This window comes from Centrocercus urophasianus, unplaced genomic scaffold (assembly GCF_019232065.1).
Source record: "Centrocercus urophasianus isolate 14NV4802_14NV808 unplaced genomic scaffold, USGS_Curo_1.0 seq_12, whole genome shotgun sequence".
In the NCBI taxonomy this organism is placed as follows: Eukaryota; Metazoa; Chordata; class Aves; order Galliformes; family Phasianidae; genus Centrocercus; species Centrocercus urophasianus.
In genome coordinates this window covers 11,977,607-11,998,073 of record NW_024884364.1, presented here as the reverse complement: position 1 = coordinate 11,998,073, position 20,467 = coordinate 11,977,607, and positions in this window count along the sequence as shown.

The window sequence follows — 20,467 nt, the reverse complement described above, 5'->3', positions numbered from 1 at the left end:
AAAGATTAGATTATTTCACTGCTGGGAAAAGAGTTGTACACAATGGAGGAAGAGCTTCTGTTTCCCACTTGTGTTTGTAGATTTCTTGTGGATATTTTTTAATCTTGACTCATTCCTTTGGATTCTCTACTCTGTGTCACAATTAGCTTTGATTAAGAAAAGTGGTTCTAGCAAGCAACAGGATTTCCTATTGTATTGTTTTCCCTCAAATGTCATATTTAAATACTGCCGTATGATTATTCAGATCATATTTTCAGGAATAACAAGTTGTCTTGTGTCATCTTCTGCTTTCTTATCCAGTTCTCTCCCAAAATCCTACTGTCATCTCATGTGTTCTCTTCTTACAAAAAGCTGTCATGCTTCTGGCTTTACCAGTATCTCAGCAAATGGTGCTGCCAACCCGGTTAGTGATGGGCTTGATACAAACATTTCTGGATTACCAAATCTGGAAGAGATTTTTCAGTGTTAAAGCAGTAGCAGTCAGAGAATTTCAGGAAAAGCTTGAGTAATGCTGTTTAAGATTCACTTCTGTACTGATTTAGGAGGTTATTTTATTTTCTTTGTACTGGCAGTCAAAGAGAAATCTTTACTATAGAAAAAAAAAACAACACTCATCTGATAGGTCTAGAGTATGCAACACAAGAAGAGGAAGACCTGGAATCCCTCTGATAAAGATGTCTCACAGATGCGTGTGTCGGTGTAGTTAGCTTGACAGATTCACTTAGGAGCCAATACTCTGTAAAGAGGAATCTTTATCTGATTCAAAGCAGTGCTTAAAAGCAGTAAGAAGCATCTTCCAGCTATTTAGGAGAATGGCTACAGTACAGTTAATGGAAAAGTTTGGCATTTTAAGAACATACAAGGAGTCAAGAGAGAAAAGGGTTTAATTCTTCCCAAGTCATATTGATTCTTACATCGTGTTTTGATTGGATTGATCTGTTTGGAATGAAGGTTTGGCACTAAAAACAATTTATAATGTCAAAGAGTTGCTGAAAAAAAAGAGAGAGAAAATGCACATAGAGAAAACTGTCATCAGTACTGAAAAACATTGTATTTCTTCTTTATATTCGCTAGAGTTTGTTTGCTTCCTTTTGTTTTTATAGATTGGTTATCTGTATCTGGTTTGGAAAAGCGTGTAGCATTTGCCTGCTGGAAGTACTGAGAAGCAATGGGGAAAGATGCCCAGTTGCCATCACCAAGTGAGGATTTTGTGGCAGCTGCTGAAAGATCACTTTAATCCAGATGCAGAGAAAGTGACTTATTCTTTTTATTAGAGAAATAAACCCTCCATCTGTTTCACTCGCGACCTACAGCAATCTGACAGGGCTGGTATGGTGAACTCTGCTACAGGGAGCTACAGTGGTTTCTTCTGAAAGGTTGTCTCTTTGGCAACACTGGATTTATACTGCCAAGTTACTGGGGTTTGAAGGCTGTGGTGGTTGCCTTGATATTTCTCTCTGAACCACCAGGGCAAAGAGATTAGATTTAGTCCTTTGCAAAGGATTTTCTTCCCTCTCTTTCTTTCTCAACACACAAACCCTTGCAATGTGTGATGCTTTTTTAATGTGTCTACGTAAATAGAGCTCATTGCTGTTAACCTTCTGACATTTCTGAAACGGTCATTAAATCTTTGTGTACATCTGCTTGCAAGTGTGACTAAGCGTGGCCTTGGCCTTTCTCCTGAAACCTGTCTTCTGGCTTTGAATTGAGCAAGGTACACACCACAGAAGGATTATGAGAGAAATTCCTTCATGCAGCTGTGCCTGAAGAACTGTGCAAGTGAAACAGATAGCAAAAGTAAACTACCTCTCAGGAATGCAACAGGACAATCAAGGGCAGAAACTGGAACCTGGGAAGTTCCGTATGAAAGTGAGGAAAAATTATTTACTGTCAGAGTGATGTAGCACTGGCACAGGCTGCCCAGAGAGGTGGTGAAGTCTCCTCCTATGGAGATATTCAAGACCCGTATGGATGCTTTCCTGTGCAACCTACTGTAGGGAAGTGTTTTAGCAGGGGTCAGACCTGATGATCTTCAGAGGTGCCTTCCAACCCCTGTGATTTTGTGATTCTGTGATTGATTCTGCAGTACCACCAGCAGGCTGTAGATAGGCCTAGAAGGACACTTGCAGCCTTGTTGCACAACTATTTGAAAAGCAATAATCTGTGGCTCACTGAATTAGCTGTTCCACAGCTCAGCCTTTTCTTTCCTTGACTTCAATTTGAGCGTGCAAGCAGACCTTTCCAGAAGAGCTGCTGCTGCCCAGCAGACCCTAGTGATTGTATTTAATCACTTGGCTATGCCATTGTTTGCACCAGAATCTGTCTGTAGTGTCAGATTAGGAAAATAAACTGACGAAAGGTGGGAAAACAAATCTTCATTTCACAGGCTGTCAAGATCCCCTAATTTCTCTTTATTACTCAGACCATATGGTAACTAGATTATTTTATTATCCCAGGGCAACCGTCGAAAATGGTAAGGAGTAAAAAACTAACTTTGGTTTTTTTTGTTTTTTTTTTTTGGAAAGGGAGATGAGATTTATTCATTAATAAGTTCATGTTTTTATTGGTATTGTATGCTTCCCATCAGAATGATCAGACTTGCTTGTAAAACCAGCTTTCTTAAAAGGAAAACTCTCCCCAGAAAATTGCAATGGTCTATTCATTACAATTTATTATTCTCATTCAGCTTTCAATAGTTGGGGAGAGTTGAAAATCTGTCAGTCTCCTTCAGCAGAATGTAGAGATAGCGATCGGAGGCAGTGGTGTGTGTGCTCCCTCTAGTGAGCTCTGCCCAAGGAGATGCGCTTTCACTTTGGCTGCTGTCCTTGGGGAGTTCCCAGTGATTCACTCATTGTGCTTTCTTTCCACAGGTAGAACTCAGGCTCTTTGTCCTGCAGAGTGCGGAGTCAGGTACACACTGACCTCTCAGAAATGGGAGTCCTGATGGATGAAAAACATAACATGAGCCAGCAATGTGTTCTTGCAGTTCGGAAAGCAAATGGTATCCAGGGCTCCATCAGAAGAGGGGTGGCAGCAGGGACAGGGATGTGATTGTCCCTCTCTAGTCTGCTCTTGTGAGGCCCCATCTGGAGTACTGTGTCCAAGTGTGGAGCCCCCAGTACAAGAAAGACAGGGAGCTGTTGGAGAGAGTCCAGAGGAGAGTCACAAAGACGATGAAGGGGCTGGAGCACCTCCCCTACGAAGACAGGCTAAGGGAGCTGGGCTTCTTCAGCCTGGAGAAAAGAAGGCTGTGGAGTGACCTCAGTGCAGCTTTTCAGTACCTAAAGGGAGCCTACAAAAAGGAGGGGAATCAACTCTGCAAGGGTAGATAATGGCAGGACAAGAGGAAATGGTTTTAAGTTGAAGGAGAGAAGATTTAGGTTGGATGTCAGGGGGAAGTTCTTTACTATGAGAGTGGTGAGGTGCTGGAACAGGCTGCCCAGAGAGGTTGTGGGTGCCCTGTCCCTGGAGGTGTTCAAGGCCAGGTTGCATAAGACCCTGGGCAGCCTGGTCTAGTATTAAATGTGGAGATTGGTGGCTCTGTCTGTGGCAGGGGGGTTGGAGATTCGTGATCCTTGAGGTCCCTTCCAACCCTGGCCATTCTGTGATTCTGTGATGATGTCAGATTCTCTTCTGGTTCTGCCACTTTGCTGTTCAGATCAGTTGGGCTCTAACTTTGTATACACTGTTTCTGAAAATTCCTTTCAATTTACTTATGCAACTTTTTCAACCTTCCTTCAACAAAGAGCAAGTTTAAGACCAGGAGGAGCAATCCAACATTCAATCTAATGTGCTGTGAAGCACTTAAGGATGTTCAGGCAGAAGGATCTTAGGTGGAAAATAGCATCCTGCATGTAACCAGATGCTGGTGGAGCTCACTGCACTGTCAGCACAGCCATAAACTGCGATGGCAGATTGTTCACATGTAACCTGTGGCCTTCTTTGATCATTTGGATCATACTGACTCTACAGTAATATTTGCTTTATATATTAATTAATACTGATGGGAGAGAAAATGGAGAAGAGCATATAAAATCAAACTTCTACTCCGCATTTCCTTTTTTTTGGTATTGTAATGATTAACATATCCTCTCATGGAGAGTCTTACACATACAGTGTAAGAGTTCAAATGAAAGCAATAAAACCAGCATGGCACTCTCTCATCGCGATGAGTGAGAAGAGTGAAAAATGAAAAGGAAAAACAAACGTTAGTTTTGTCCTAACTTATTCTCCAGCCTTAAAAACATGAAAAACAAAAGCAGAGGTTCAGACTATTTAAAAGCAATGTGTGATTATCTGCAGTGCTAACAGAGTTTGCATTTGCAATGGAAGTGCAAGGATTCTGCAGAAATTATTTCTCAGGTAGACAAAAAAATGCCTTCTGGTTGTTCTCATAGCAAATGTCACTCTTGTATAGGATAACGCTAGAAATGCAGGCATAAGAAGAAAAGGAGTGAAATGTTTGCTTGGAATGTTTTATGAGCGCCTCTGGGGAAATCTGGATTTGGATAATTACATTATGAGTTAAGTCAGGGAACCAGAACACAACTTTTATTTAAAACATATTAGTGATGAAGCTGTTCCATAATGCACACAAACCCTCAATGCATCTTGAGCTGTGAGCTGGAGGCAAATCAATAGATTGCACTGCCTTCCCTTTTGGCTTCTGTAAAGGGCAAAAAACATGTTGCCTACAGGGGAGAAAAATAGTCTTGCCAGCTCAGCATCAGCCTATTCAGCTTTTCTTGCAACTGCGGTGAATGGAAAAGAGTTGACCTCTAGGCACAAATTACCCATTCACCATGGCACAATAGCAATATGCAAAGATGTGCTAATATGCCATTTTTAGCTATTTACAAAAAAAGGAAAAAAAAGATTTTTTATGCAGAACATAACACATTCCTTTTAACATGGAAGTTTTATACTAGATACCTCTTAATATATATAATAGGCTTTACAAAGCCTATATACAGTCCTGTTTAGAAGCTATTGAGCAGTTTTGTTATGGGTGTATTTTCATATTTTTTGCTGGAGACCAGACAGAACCTTTAATTGTTACTGAGATGTCACAAGTTATTTGATGTTAAGAGAAAAACATATGTCAAGTTTTATTAGTAAACAACACTCATTGTTTCTTTACATAAATTCTGCTGCTATATATGACTTAATATAGAATCAACCATTCAGTAAACCTTCACGTCTTCTGTGTTATCTGTTATCTTAATCAGAAATCATTTTCAAATAAGGAGAATGTAAAAAGTAAACTAAAACTCAGCAGGCAAAACTTTTTCTGATTTCAGTAGACATTTCATTTATTTACTATATAATTGACTCAAAGAAAAGGAATTTTTTTTACCATATTCACTGGCACAAAGTTTCACAAAACAAAGTTTTGTGTTCCTCTTCCAGAAATCTTTACTAAAAGGCAAAAGATATATATGAATGGAATTCAAGTAGAGTATAAAGATATCGTGATTCATCCAGCTGACAGTACTGCGGCAGAAAAAAACTAGGCTTATCCATGGATACCAAATGTTCTCCAGAAGAACTCCCTCCTTCCCCACCCCCTTTTGGCCATACAAGAACTAATTGTGGTGTCAGCTGCCACAGGAATGCAAGGCATGTATCTGGTCTATCAAAAGAATAGTAACTGCTGTCAGCAGCATTCCTGCTCTCCAGCCACAATTGATGGCACAGTGAGCAGTTTACACAATCTTTATTCTCATTACAACAGGGGGAAGAAGCTATTTAATTTGTTTCTAAAAGCATATGTAAAATACATATGCAACTAAATTTACTTCTTGCAAGAAATACAGTATTAGTTTTTGCCCATTGCTGGCCACATTCTCTAGGCATCCTAGAAACTAAAGATAACTTGGGTCGCAACTCCTTTTTACTAAGGGTATCTAGAATTTTCTTCTGAGAAATGGAAATTCTGACCTACTAAGTGGAAGATGACTACTGTGTTTGGAGTAGCTGTATTTTCTCTGCTCCCCATCTGAAATGCCCCTCTGGGAAGTGTAGTAAGCCAAGCATTGCTACTGTATTATATCTCAATTCTCATATCAACACTTGCATTAACTTGTAAGAGATATGTGTGCATGGAGGGCTACCAAAACTGGGCCCTGAAGTTTCAGTTGAGCTGCAAATCATCAGAGTGATATAAATTCACTTCTAGAATTCAGGTACTCTATTTGGCTCTATTTAAAAGAGAATGTATGCTGTTGTGGAATAGAGTTCCTGTTTCTGCCTTTCTGTTTCATGCAAGTTGACAATGTCTGTACTAATGGAAATAAGACAGTTATAACACAAAGTCTGTTAGGCATGAAGAAATGAGTCCGTGCTATTCTATGTGGTTATTCTTGACACGCTGTGATTTAAAAATAAAATGAATTATGTAATTCTTCTTGTTCAGGAAGGCCACAGAGCTGAATTGTAGTGTCTTGTGCAGTTGGCTTAAAATGCAAGAACATCCTTGTTACCTCCTCAGCTTGCTAAATCTGGTTCAAGGAGGCAGCAGAGGTAACCAAAAAATTAATTTTTATGAAGGACAGCATATTTTTTTTCTAACTGCCAGGTCTTATTTAACTATAATGTACAAGTAAATGTACTCAGGCCTATAGATGAGACAATTGAGTGCAAAAATAGCTCCTCACAGAATAGCTTGCAAGAACATATCTTTTTATTTTTCTTTCCCCTTCACTGACTTAGATCACTGAAGATATCTGTATGTAACTCAAGAGCTACAGAAATGCTTCATATAGTTGAATTGCCAGGAATTTAAATTTTAGAAAGTAGTTTAGGCTTTCATTTTGCTTAAATTTTATGCTTTGTGTAATTTAAAAACATGACAGACTTCATTCTGTGAACGTAGTTCAGAGGCAGACAAGACTACAGAAATCCTTTCTTACCTCTGCTAGAGCTTGTTTTCTTCAGTCACCTATATTTTTTTGTTTCAGGGAGAAAAAGATTTGGGTGGTGACAAGGTAATAATTTTTACTCCAATGTATTTTGACAACAAATATCATAAAACACTAAGGTCATGGACAAAATTTATTTGGCCAATTTTAAAATGGCAGCCCTGAGATTAAGCGTCTTGAAGTTCAAAGAGTGACCATTGAGTTGCATGGGAATGGAACAGATGTTCAGATAAACTGGTGTGTATGTCTTCTACCCAATTACTTTGTCAGTATTTGCTCAAATCTCACAGTGGTATGAACTTAGTGGAATAGCACTCTTTCTGATCTACTTTTTCATAAGTTGCTTTGTGAAGGCACACAGGTATGCATGTATATCATATGAAGATAGCAGTCTTACTGTAAAAAAGAGAGAGGGAATAAGAAAGAAAATGAAAGGAAAAAAATAAAAATAAAAAAGAAGAAACCAAGAAATAATATAAAACAACAACAAAGCAACAAAACCATGAACTCTGTTCCATTGAAAACATTCTGTAATTTCATTGCTTAGATGACAGGTGCAGGTTACACTCATAACAGTCAAGAAACAAAGCTGGTAAATAAACATATTCTGGCTGTTAAGCATTATGTAGCTGTTGGCACCATCCTGGGGACACTTAACAAAATGTAAAGTAGTAACAGTTGACTCATTTTGTCACTTTAGTGAGCAAAAGCATCAGCAGACAGGGTTTAGTGAAAATCTTGAACATAAAATCAGGTACATTTTAAGGATTGCTTCTTTTCCACGTCAGTTACAGGTTTTTTTAGCACAAGTTTCAATTTATGATAAAAAAAAAAAAGACAGAGTCTTTATAGCATAACCATGTCCCTGAACAGGAATTTTAGATAGGGTTATTGAGACTAAAAAGCATTATATTTCCTTGTATATTACATTACTTAAGGTGTGTTTTATGAATTGTTTTATTCTGCAATAACGTTATTTGTAGAGAGATTTTCATTGTTCTTCATTTCAGATCATGTTGCCTCCTAATGCAGTATGAGGTAAAACATTCTTGTGTTTTGATTTTCCTAGGTTTGTGTCAAAATATTAAGCATTAACTCAAAATATGTTATTGTTTTTTAAAAAATTATTTGTGTGGATAAAGAGAGTTAAAACTAAAAGTAAGTTAACTTCTAAAATGGATGTTACCATCCTGGGCAACCGTGAAATAATGTCTGAAATGCTGAGTGCAATCCAAGCCCAGGGATGTTGAACTGTGAGTAGAACAGAGTTTCTGAAAATGTTCAGACAAAACTTCTTCCCTTTGAAAGAAAAAACTGAAAAGTTAGACTTGTTAATTTAGCAAAATGATGGCTGCAAGAAGATAAAATATTGATGGTAATACTTGAAGGTGAGAGGAAGAAGAACCATCTAGCCCAAAAAGCAGCGTAGCTATGAGAATAAATCGGAATAAATTGTCCATGAATATATTTGGGATAAAATTAAGCAAATTTCTAACAAGTTGCAGAGCAGTGGGGTCATAAGTCTTTGACCTTTACTTGATCAGTGCAGCAGGGGATTTTGATGAGGCTGCATAAAATTGCAAGAGCTGGGGATTGCTTTACTCCTGTGCTCCTGTAAACAAGATTAAGACCATCTGTGGATTTATTTCAAATTCAAGAATTTTTAATTTGATTTGCATTCACTGCTTTAAATTGGGTTAAGATCTGAAAGAAACTCGGTAAGGAGGAGTGTTAGAACAGTAAAGATAAGCCACATCACACTCGATGATTCTGTTGCTGGCCAGACTGAGTTATCTTATCTCAGCAGAGCTAGGTGCTGTCTACTGGGACTGGTGAGGAGCTCTTGTCTCATCCAGGCTGTTGCCCCAGCACTGGTGTCATGATGATGTCCCATTATAATAATTCTTTCTCTTTTTTTTGTTGAGAATACTTTAAGCTTAATCTCAAATTAAATTAGCTGGACTTTAATTTTTTGTTTTGTTATTATTTGAATGCACACAGCCTGTTCTATGGCATGCTATCCCTGACTGAGCTCTCAGTTGCTTCAACATAAGTATATGAATGCTTTGTTCTCTTGTTCCCAGTGAAAAGCTACAAGTGTGAGTTCTTGGTAAAGGCAGTAATGTCAATTCAAATATTCTCTGCCCTATTCTTTTTTATACTTGGAAGAACTTTTTCAAATTTCTGTTTCTATCCCTCCTAGCCTGTCTACCTCCTTTTCTTTAGTGGAGATGAAGAGACTGATGAAAAAGGCTTTTCTGTTTTGTTTTTTACCCTGGTAGCTTACGTAGTTGTGCTCATGTACAACACATCAGTCTGGCTGGGACAGTGAAGAAGAGCTAGAACTGGTAGCTTAAGTAGTTGTGCTCATGTACAACACATCAGATAGTCTGGCTGGGACAGTGAAGAAGAGCTAGAACTGGAACTGGACAAAGCAAGGGGGATCTTCTCGATACAGATTTCTGCTAGAGAACTGTTTGTGTAACTATATTAGCTATGTGGTGTTTATGCCCATGTTATATAAGACTTCTTAGTACCTGACAGATAGTAAAATGTGCTGCCTAAAAGGTTAGAAATCGGGCTTGTTTCCCAAATTCACAGATAAGATTGTATTATAAGCTGGCTTAGCAAAAAGGATCAGTATATTAGTTTAAGGACCAATATATTCACTTAGCAAAAGGAATCAATGAGTACTAGTTCTAAAATTTTTCAGTTAAGCTTCGCTTGATGTGTGAACAGCTCTGTTTTTTCTCAACAATCCTGCTTCACAGGAGCACAGGAGTCACAATAGGCTACTTTTATCTTTGCGTCCACCAGGTGCAAAGACTTTTCCTGCAATTTCACACATATTGTTTTGGGATATAGTATACTAATACAGAAAGTTGCTCATTATGGCATAACAAGCAATGGAAATTTGCCAAACTGGGGAAAAACAGCTAAAGTTCAGCCAAAAGTCACTGTGATGAAGCTGATGATGGAGAAATGAGGACAAAGTAAGTGATCTAAGACCACCATAGGCTCCTACCATGCATACTCAGAAGGACATTGACATATATTAATGAGTTCTTGGAAAAGAATGAATGTGAATGCCAATGTATTGCATATGTATGTCTTAACTGTTTAAATGTAGAACTTCAACTCTGAAAGCGCGTGCTTGATTTGTCAAATTGCCCAGTACAAAGTGCCACTTTATAACACCACATTGGATTTAGAGAGCTTTCTTCCTGGATTTTGTATGACAGCTGTATCAGGAACTTGCTAGAAACACAGAAACTACATCTAATGAGAATATACATTTATTAAAAATGACCTGGGAGCAGGAGACTTCTGGCATGAAAGGCATTTTCTCTCGGACCTGGCATTTTTCATGTGCTAGGAATGGGCTGCATGGTATCACACAGATTTCCCTCTGAAAACTAAGGAAAGTCTTTCAACTTGTTTGTGTTGATGTCTTTGGAAGATTCCAGAAGAAAATAGACCTGATCCCCATTTTGAGACAACATTTTCATTGCTTTTCAGCAGCACTTCTAGGTGACTGGATACAGTAGGCCTTGAGCACGGTGTCTGTACAAACCAGACATTTGGGCAGTTTCATTTGTGCTGGCCGATTACCTCCTGTATGAGGACAGGATAAGAGAACTGGGACTGTTCAGACTGAAGAGAAGACTCCCGGGAGACTTGATAGTGGCCTTTCAGAATCTAAAGTGGGGGGCTGTAAGAAAGAAGGAAACAAATTCTTTATCTGGATCTGCTGTAATAGGACAAGGGAAAATGATTTCAAAATAAAGGGGGAGAATTTAGCTTAGACATAAGAAAGAAGTTTTTTACAATGAAGGTGGTGAGGCACTGGAACAGGTTGTCAAGAGATGTTGGATGCCCTGTACCTGGAGACATTCAAGGTCAGGCTGAATGGAGCTCTGAGTAACCTAGCTGAGCTGTGGATGTCCCTGTTCATTGCCAGGCAGTTGGAATAGATGACCTTCAAAGGTCCCCTTCAACTCAAAAGATTCTATGATTCTATGATTCAGTGTGATTGGTATCCTCATCGCCCTGCTTTGTGAACTTTGCCACAGTGCTTGCTGAGGTAGAGCCAGAGTCTTGGTTTCAGCTAGGACAGAATTGTTTTCTTCAGAGTCCCTGGTATGATGCTATGTTCTGGAGGAAAACAATGCTGATAGCACACCGAGTCTGCTTTGATTTGGTGTTTGTCTGCTAGTCTGAAGATCTCTTTTTAGAGATCTTTTTAGGTTCACTTTTTAGGTCTAAACAATGTAAGCATATCACAGAATCGTAGGGGTTGGAAGGGTCCTCCAGAGATCATCGAGTCCAACCCCCTGCCAAAGCAGGTTCCCTATACCAGGTCACACAAGTAGGTGTCCAGGTGGGTCTTGAATATCTCCAGAGAAGGAGACTCCACAACATCCCTGGGCAGCCTGTTCCAGTGCTCAGTCTTTTTGTAAAGCTACTCAAGATGCAGTACATGTTTTCCTTTGGTTTTTGTAATCAAATTTTAATAAATCTGTAAGTGTGCAGTGCGTGGTAAGTTTGTGTTCCAGCTGCTGTAAAGGTTAAATAATAATCAGACCCCTGTTTTGGTATGGAGTTAATCAAGGAGACAGTTTACCAGCCTATAAGAGGCACATCATGTTAGGATAAACCTTGTCTGGATCTTTCTGAATTGTAGTGGCTCAGTTCATCTCAGAAAGAAGGTGGGAGGGGAAGCAGGAAGGACAGGCTTGTGAGTGATGCTGCATGATGGCCACAAGTGAAAGATAGAGGCCACAATGCCATAACTCCAGCTCCCATGGTGCTTCTGGTCTTGTAAAAAGCAAAATAAATTTACATCCAATTCTCTGTATCCTTTCCTGTAAGTGGTTAAGTTAAACAAAGCACATTCAGTGCTGCTGTTTCAGGAGAACAAGCTCCCGAAACTTTCTTGGACTCACATGAGGATTAATTAGTTAATAGTTACAGAAAGAAAATAAATAAATAAATAAATAAAGCTTTGAGTATGAAAAGAACTAAAAGTATTGTTTATGAAAGGAGCTTAACCGAGCTCCTGCTGGTTGAGTTAAGAGAGGGAAGGGGAGAAGAAAAGAAAAAGTGTTTGAGTGATGTAGAGATTTAGCTGTGCAGGGACCATGGGGCTCCATGCTGGATGGAGTGGGTGCTGCACTGTGACAGGTGCTACAAGGACGCTGGCTGTCAGGCCAAGCCTACTCCAGCTCGTGGACAGCAGGCACAGGGCAGCCTGAGCTTGTTTAAAATAAAATCCTGTTTTATCTCAGCTAGGCCTTGTCTACAGTGTGCTTGCTTGTCACATAATGTTAATGTTTTCTTTGTTCTCTTCAGGTTGTACTTTTAAACAAAAAAAACTAAACACTAATTTGAAGTGGAGGGAGATGAATATTTCTGTAGTAATTGCCATCAGACACAGTGTTGAATTCTGTTTTTCTTTGCTCCTGGAAGGAAGAAGGATGAGCAGGAGTGAGCAGTAGTCTGTTCAGATGACTCACCTCCCATGGAGAGATGATGTACCAAGGAACCTGAGGCCAGGCTGTTTGTCAGTATTATACTGCAAGGTAAGACTTGATTTTCCAATGTATTGCTCTGAAGATTTTAGTGGAAGCGTAAATACACAGAGTCCATTGCAGGCAGTAATCTTTTTTCTGTGCACAGCAAAATAAGGGACAATACATTAGAGAAGTACTGTGCTATCACTGACATGGAAGAATGCAGGAAGAGATGGTGGAGGCACATTTGTCACAAGGGGTAGGATGACATAAATGGAGGAAGAAGAGGCCTCCTTGCAGTCTCTTTTCCTCATACTACTGAGAAACGAAGTATGGAAAATTACCAGGAGTTTGTATCCAGGCATGTGACAGAGTGAAGTCCAGTCCCACCCTCATCCTGTAGAAAAAGGCACTGGGTATGGCTAACACACACAGCAGACGTTCTTCACTGACGAGTTAGGATGGGGCAAATTTGTGCTCTTGGTCCATGAATAGTTTCTGTACCCCAGATCACTATGGCTGTGTTTTCTTCCACTTAAAGAAACACTGAAGGTATTAACAATTACTCTGAGTACCTGGGAGTGCATACCAGAGTGACAAGTAAGAAGATAACAGAAACATTTCATGAAGAGCCTCCTTAAGATGTCTGAGAAATTAATAGTTTGATTAAAACAGGATGAGGACCAATGATCAGGATCTAATTACATTCTGTCTGGGTGAGGGAAAAGATGCTAACAGCACTACAAATTCTCAGTGCTACCAAGGCAATCTTGCATGCACCGCAGGAAAAAATGTGAACAGAAATCATGTAAAGGAAGATATCAGAAAGCAATCATAAATAAAAATAGTACTTATTTTAGAGGAAGGGTCCAAAAAATGTGAGTATTCTACCTTGAAGAAATAAAGCTGCTTTGCTGAAAACCTTGCCTTGGTTTGGTAATATAATGGAGGTGAGAATTAAGAATTTAAGAACAGTACATAAAAATATAGAAAAGGAAATAAGTAGCAATAAGTAGTTATTGATCTGAAGTTATGAAACAAAGAAGTGATAAAAAAATTTTTGAAAGGCTGAGATAAGTAAGATTTTTTTTTGTTGGATATTTAAATACATTAGGAATCATAGTAGTTGTACATGTCTATCTCACAGAGGGAAATAATAAAAATAATTGTGCTGAAAAAGCAGATGGATTTAATAAATATTTCTATTCTCTGGTAGACTTGTATTGCTTAAGGGTGAAAGTGTGTTTTCTAAGTCATTAGTGACTTTGAATACTACTTAATACTCTGCAGGCTCTCAGAGTTTGCTGCCAGGTACCCTAAAGGCATTGGCTGAGAAGTTCTCTCCCTTTTTGGATCTAATTTATGTTTAAAATTTGGATTATTGAGATCTCCAGAAGGGCTGTTATAAAGCTCTTAAAGTTTTCAGAAAGAGTTAGAGAGAAAAATCCTGGGAGGGTGTAACACAGTCAGTAAAAGCCAGAGCACAATTATGGCTGACAGCCAGTATGGCCATATTGTCTTCTCAGATATCTCCACTTTTTCACTCTTCAACCATAAAAAGACAGTAAATATATAGAATTAAACACCATTTAAGGTGCCTACCTTAAACAAAAGGACTGATTGGGGCCACTCAGACCATGGAGCTTTGTCCCCATAATTGGAGGCAGATAGAGTTCTGATGCTTGGTGAGGAGTCACAAGCCTGTCCAAAGCATGTCAGGCAAGACATGCAAGCCTCAGCCATATCTCACTTCAGCACATCATGAGAAATTTCATTAGGTGAAAATGCCTAGATGTTTCCTAGTAAATGCATCATGCACTTCACAACAGAGAAAGGCAAAAGCTATCCTAGAAATGTATCTGTTAGCCTCACACCTGGAGCAGTAGTCCTTTGTATTTTCAGTGGAGAGGAGGCCATATTAGATAGGTAAATATTTGACAACTTTTGAAACATATAGTACAGTGAGGATTAATCAGTGAAGGAAGATACTCTTAAGGGGAGACTATGCAGAAGTCAACACTGAATTCATTACCATTTAATATTTTCAGCAATGAATGTTAAATTCCTGCTCTACTAACATATACAGGCATAGTGGAGATGTGTTCTGCCAAAGACTGAAGAAGAGGCAGTCCTTCAGAGAGACAAGGAATACTAAGCAGCAGTCTAATGAAAGGCATTTTAATGTAAGAAGAAAAAAAATGATTTTTCTAGAAACTTAATGTAAGCAGAATAGGGGGAAAGAAAAAACTCTGAGAAGAGAATAGAGGTGGCATTTGATCAGTGTCAAGGCCTATATAATGGAAGAAAGGTTAATCTGCATCCTGGATATACAGGAGATAAGAATGTGTGGAATCAAAAAGGTAATTTTCTGTGTAAGTACTGCACAGTCAGAATTTGAAATTTGTATTCATTTAATATTTTTTTGAAAGAGTATTTAAAACTATAGAGCCTGAGAAAGAAAGCAATGCTAATTACTCAAGGGGAAGAGAAAAAGCTGTATGAGACAATTGCAGATCAAGTACTGCTTTATACTATTGCTTTATACTGCAGCAGTCTGAGAACAGACTTCATTACTGTATAAATACTCTAAATAAGGAAAAAAATGGGTAAAAAAGAGAAGAGAAAGACACAACAAGTACTAATAGATGGAAACTCAATGAGATAAGCTCAAAATAAATATTAGGGAGGCATTTTTTATTATTATATTTGTTTAGCTGTTACTGACCACAGGGAAAGGGAATACACATCAAAGGCAAGGATAACACTTCTTCAAGTTGAGAGCCACTGTATACTAGGGTGAAAGTCTCAGAGAGAGGGGGAGGTGCAATTTTTTTTTTTTTTTGTATCAAATGAGAAAATAAATCCAGACTCATTCCTCAGGATCTGAGAGGCAGAATTACAAGTACTGCCTAGCATTTCTGTTTCTAAAAACTAACCTAAATGTCAGTACTTCTATGTGAAAGTCTTAGAGGACTGCAGAGTTGATTATTGCAGTGTAATTCTCCAACTTTCATGCTCAGAGGCAAAATTATCTGGTAGTGGATAGGAGGAGTTGCATCCAGTCCTCGAATGGCCCCTGTGGTTGCTTTTTGCTTTCCTCTGCTTCTAGATGTAGTTCAGATACTTATATCTGCAGTGGTTAAACATCCTGTGACTTGTCTTCAGCTGTCACATTTCAGATCCTTCCAAAAGACCCACATCATGTGCTACTTATAATTTTTGTTCAGCTTGTTAGTTGTTTAAGTGTAGCTTAATGGTTTGCCAGATGCTCTTCACGCGGAGAAATGCTTTGCTTGCACTCCTCCATCTGTGTCTCTCTCCTTTTGAATCTGCTTTCTACAGCAGACTTCCTCAGACAGATCAAATTGCTTAGTGGTCTTGATGCGACCTTCTTTGTCCACTTTACACAGTTTAATTGCTGTTTCAACATGTTGTATGGTGAGGAATGTGATCCCTAGTGGAGTCACCTCAGCACTGGTTGCTGCATGGATAACCTTGTAGGCTCTTAGCAGCTTTGAGAATATGGATGAAATACAACCACAGTCTCCCCTTTGAAGGAGGAGTCTTTTAGCTTTCAAGTATGTGGACAGTATCAGCTGTCAGAGGTATTGATTTCGTTGAACTTTTTTTCCCTTATGACAGTATTGTGATATGCTAAATGTGCCATTTGCAAAGCATTTCTTTTCCTTCAGCCTTTAATCATTTTCATGGTTTTCTCCATACACTTTCCTAACCAGAGAGAAAAATCTTGTCTTCATGGATTGTGCTCCTTAAGCAAAAAGCAGTGCTGCTTCTTGCTTATTAAGGTTCAGATCTCTTATAGAATTGCCAGCTTAAGTTCATCTCCTCTGTGCGAATTTCTTGGGGAGTGAATAAAGAATGGGAGACAGAAAGGATGTTTTAGGCAGCTGTTCAGCAACCTATGAAATAATCTGAGGTCTTAGCCCCACAGGTGTTCATGTCAGGAACTATTCATCACTATTTGTAACCTTTCTGGCTTTACAAGCAAAGAGGACAGGAGGTGACAGTGCAGAGAGAGGAAGCCATCTATTATCCTTTGCTTGGTTTCTCCAGTTCATGCCCAAACATATTGGGAAAGAATATTGTGAAATTTGTGTGTAGGTAGGGAGCTAGTGCTCTCTTGCCTCACGCTGCCCTTTGAAGGGGACTTTCAGATCAGTTACTGCAGAGCCTTTCATAGAAGCTGTAGATTTCATTTCCAAAAATTCTCCGTTTCAAAATTCTTCATAGGAACTTTTTCATCATAGATGACAATAAAACAAATATAAAAAGAGCTCATACGTTGGATTTTGCATTAAAATTTAATGCTAGCTCAATACTAGACTATGTATGAAAGTAATCTCATTAATTTGACTTGGTAGATGATTTCAGCAGATACAGCTTTTATATCTGCATCAAGCTTAGTGAACTTAAACTTAAGTAGTAAATTTGCAAATTAGTATTTGTTAAACTATATAAAAAAAAATCAAGTGTCAGTTGTAATATCCAGTACAAGTCTGCTTACTGTGGGCAGGTGAGTATGGTAGTCATTTCCCACCAACTGACTCTTCAGGCTGAACAGTTGGTTGTGTTTTGTTCACATGGAAACTCGATCCCTTTTTCAAAGCTTTGCCAATGTGTTCAGCTACATAAAGAATGAATCGCTGTCAGAAAACATCACCACCTATGTGACTGGAATCAGGAAGCATGTGTATAGATACATATATATATATCAGTTCTTAGTGTATATGGTTTTACAAGAGCTATTTTCTGTGTATACTGGCTGCAGTTTGGACACCATGAGTTTGCTGCCCCATCTTGCTGCAGGTCCTGTTAGGGACTTTCATTCTTCGTCTTCTGTTTCAAAAGGAGGATGTTATGCCTGAAGACAACATGGACCTCAGTAAGTCCAGACTCACAGTATCTTTGAAGGATGGAAGAGATCGGCTTGTCAGGGTATAAACACAGAGGATGCTGCTCTTGAAGGACAAATATGGGTTAAGTTCTGGAAGAAGTCCAGGTAATTTCTGAGTGGCAGTGTGCCAGGACTGGCAGCAGTCCTAATCCAAGGCTGCCACGTTTTATGATAAAGAAGAAAGCTCAGAAAGGAAGGTAGGATTAAAATGCGATAATCTCTAATGAAAAGACTTTAAGCCCTCCTCTCATTCCATTCTCAGATGGAAGTATGAGCATCAAGGAGAACTGATAGTGAGTTTTGAATGATTTTACATTAAATTTTACTTTCCTGTTTCTCACAACTTACTCCTAGTTACTTAAATGCTCTACAGAAAAATGCATTCTGGGAACCAGCCATATTAGTTAAATTTGACAGTTTGCAACTCAAATCTTAAGTAAAAATGGTACTTGTTCCAAATTAACTCACGTGAAAAAAGACTAGGTAATTTTCCATGTAAAAAAGTTGCCCTGTTCAAGAGATGTTTAGAATTCTTTTATTTTGTTCTCAGAAGCTGACTTAATCTTTCTTGAAGAAAATTTGACTGTACCCTAGTGATTGAGAGTGTTGCTGTAATCTTTCATGATAGTGACATTTGTGGTTCTTGCCCAGCATACAACACTACAGGTTGCCATGATGTTACTCTAACAGGTATTTTACTGGACTGGCTAAAGTCTATGGAGCTTGGGGGGAAGAGAAGGAATTGGTCTATTCTGTTTCTCAGAAGGTGAAATTAGGATAATCTCCTTCCTTCTTATGTCCTTCAAGTATGGGTGCTGGTTCTCCAGTGCAGCAGCTGTTCAGTGCCAGCGCAAACCCAAATATTTTACTGGTAGGCGCTTTGATAAAGAGGTGGAAAGGAAAAGTGGGAGGAACTCAGTGTATCTCTAGTACTTCCTTCTCCAGCCTCTTGAAATAGAAGAGCCATGCGTTGGAGTTTTTCATTAAAAAATTGTGTTTTTTCCCCTCAGTTTGTCTTCCACTTGTTTTCTTTAGTTAAGAGGAGTCAGGTCAGGATAGGAATTAAAAAATTTCTGGTCACTGCATTAATTTCTGGCTGCAGGTAAGTGAAAGTTGGGCCTTATAAAAAGGCCAATCTTTGAAAATAATCAATTGCTTTTCCACAGTTAATATGATTTCCTATGGCCTTGCAAAATCAAGGATTTACTTCTGAACATAATTTCTGACCTGATAGACCTTTCATTTTATGCATCAGTGTGCAATGATCATTTGGTCATAACAATTAAGCTGGGGATCATCTCCATCAATCTTCATAATAATCTTCTATTATATTTCAACAAATTAAATGAGAAATAGAACAGGCTTAGTCTTGAACTAGAACTGGGCAAGTGCCTTTTAGAATTTTAAATTTCACAGTGTGTCCTAATAACTATTAACTGCCTATAAATACATGTTTAAAATGAGTGTTTAAAAGCAGAATGCACTTGTTTCAGCTGGAAAAAAAAATGAAATAAATAGCGAAGGAAAAAGTCCATATAATGGTGCCAAGAAAAAATTGAAGTGTTAAAATTTTTCTATCAAAGAATTAGAAAAGACAATTTAATTTAATACTCTGTAGAGGTCTGAGTCTTTACCTACCCTGTTATAAATTTTATCATGGGTGTGAGAAATGGTGATAACTCAGGCAATACAGATATAGCACAAACATGAACAGATAGTCTTTCTCTGAAGATTGATAATATTACAGCTACAATTACATTTTCTATAACTTCAGCCAAACTGCCTCAAGACTACATGGAATCAATAAAACATTCCTAAGTTAAGCAAAAGGCTCATCGGTATTACTTAACAAAATTAACCAAAACTGAACTTCCATGTTCTACTGTTCTTAATTAAGGTTCTTATTTGTCTATTAGGAATTTCTTAGATAGCTTGTGATGTTCACTGTGGAATGACTAAGAGATTTTACATGTGCTGGTAAGAAATTTTCTCCTAGTATTATCAAGGATCATTAGAAGTTTTTAGGCCCTGAAATATGAAACCTACTGAAGCTCCCATGAACGTGGATATCCTATCCTTAGCAGTGGAGTAATTATATTCAAAATGCCACATCAGGCATTGAAGCTATTAAAATTCAGAACAGTGTTTTTGGTATAAACATATATTTATAAGTAAGAAATTGCCTTTTGAAAAGAAATGCCCATAAAATTCAGGAAAGTTGTTCATTAATCTGTGTTCTACAAGAAAGCAATTGATAAATATTTTCAGCTTCACTTCCCATTGCATCACTTAATGTACTTACACTTGGTTGCTCACCATTAAGTTTTGTAGGAGTGTGACACTTGATTAGGCTCTTGTTTTGCTCACATGGTTACAAGGAGGTAGCAAACACTGAGGCTCGTGGAGGGTTAAAGTGTCTGCTTGTCACTTTTAATTTCTCATATTTTGTGTCAAGAAGTTGGTATCTTTGCACCTTGTCATGCAACAGTGGAGATAAGAACCAACTAAAATTGATTCCTCTTCACACTGAACAAATAACTTGGCTCTATTAGGGGAAGTAAAATTAACTTTTAGAGAGGTTTAAGGACTGTGGGTATCTAAGCTGGAATCAGAGCTAAGTTGGAACCTTCCTTCCCCCTTCCCTATTAAATCTCGGATGGAAGTTCCATAAAGATGATATTCAGGTTGTTAACTAGAGCTATTATGACCTTTGGCATCAAACTTGGGCTGTTGGGTAGATGTGGTGCAGACCATAGCTCTTAGACTATGGCTTCCAGAGCACATTGTGAGTGAGGGTTTTGTGTCTCTCTGGTTTTGGTGAAGGCTGACAACAGGAAAATAGAGAGAAAGGAAGTAATCGAGGTAGAATGACTCTGGGATACTGATCGTCACTATACTTGGTGGTGCGCATTTCTCTGGTGGTCCTTCCTGCCAGCTTGAGTGTGCCTCATCACTAGACCAAAAGCAGAGTAAAGAAAGGTCTAAGATTAGACTGTTGTACTGGGTTTAGCTCCAGGCTATGTGTCTCTTTACCCTGAGACTTAGTGAGTGGCATGTATCTTGCCACTGGCTCCTGGAAATGGCAGAGTCTTAAGTTGAAGCCACTGGTGGAAGCAAAT